This window comes from Triticum dicoccoides, chromosome 5B (assembly GCF_002162155.2).
Source record: "Triticum dicoccoides isolate Atlit2015 ecotype Zavitan chromosome 5B, WEW_v2.0, whole genome shotgun sequence".
NCBI lineage: Eukaryota > Viridiplantae > Streptophyta > Magnoliopsida > Poales > Poaceae > Triticum > Triticum dicoccoides.
This window is the reverse complement of record NC_041389.1, coordinates 661,145,585-661,147,089: the sequence shown is the minus strand read 5'-3', so window position 1 is coordinate 661,147,089 and position 1,505 is coordinate 661,145,585.

Sequence of the window (1,505 nt, the reverse complement as noted above, 5' to 3'; positions counted from 1 at the left end):
TTTAGCTAGCTCAATAAGCCTGGTAATTTAGTATTGTAGTTCTTGATGGCTTTTCGACAAATGGCCAAACTATGCAACGTTAGACTCCAGTCAAATTTTGACCTAGAGCGTCAAACTATATGAATTAATTCACTCAATATGTATAGAAAGTTCTAGTAGAATGGAAATTCTCCTGCATGTTTGCATGTTGAGGTGGTATTTTAATTATTCATGGTTGCATGTTGAGGTGGACATTTTCCCATGCATATTCATGGTGAGGAGGCATGCTTGCATGTGCAAAGAAAGATATGCTAGTGGGGGCTAGCTATTGGGATCTAAAACATTGATGCACCCATTAATTACCCAAAAATTTGAACTAATAGAGAGTGACAGGCGATATATTTAAGACTCCTCCTCACATCTAGGCTCATCTAAGCTTTAGATGTGCGATCGGTGTATGCGGGCTTCTTTGGAGCTGACATAGCTAACTAATTGGCACACTTGCTTGACATTTAGCTAGCTCAATAAGCCTGGTAATTTAGTATTGTAGTTCTTGATGGCTTTTCGACAAACATGGCCAAACTATGCAACGTTAGACTCCAGTCAAATTTTATAGGCCTTCGTTTCATATATGGAGGGAGTGGTATTTTGACCTAGAGCGTCAAACTATATGAATTAATTCACTCAATATGTATAGAAAGTTCTAGTAGAATGGAAATTCTCCTGCATGTTTGCATGTTGAGGTGGTATTTTAATTATTCATGGTTGCATGTTGAGGTGGACATTTTCCCATGCATATTCATGGTGAGGAGGCATGCTTGCATGTGCAAAGAAAGATATGCTAGTGGGGGCTAGCTATTAGGATCTAAAACATTGATGCACCCATTAATTACCCAAAATTTTGAACTAATAGAGAGTGACAGGCGATATATTTAAGACTCCTCCTCACATCTAGGCTCATCTAAGCTTTAGATGTGCGATCGGTGTATGCCGCAAATACTTTTATTTAATAGCATGTTGGCCGGGTCTTGAAATTGAGACCTCTCAACTCTGATATCATATTGTTCGAGCTAGTTAGTATTCCAAAAGTCTGAACTTATAGAGAGGGGCGGACAATATATTTCAATAGAAATGAGTGGAACAATTGACAAAGGCGAGAGAGGGAATGAGAAATTTGTGAATGCGAGCCAGAGCATAGCGGGCCAACAGTGGCGCCGAGAGACGTGCCATGGAGGAAAGGTTCACAGAGAAAAGGGGAGAGGGGGCAAAGAGGGAGAGACATTTTTTAGAATATCGAGGGAAAGAGAAATGGAGGGGGGGTGAAAGATGATATTTGATCATCTTCATTATGACAACGATCGTATATTGCTTCTTCGTAATGGCACACACTTACTAATGATCTTTGAAGACACACTTAATAATGAAAAAAAGACTCGCGTAGGTAAAAAAAAGCGGTTAGCTACCAATCGAGGCAGTCTTTTATTTTGACCCCAAAATAGTAGGAAAAGATCATAGTGTGATTTTAT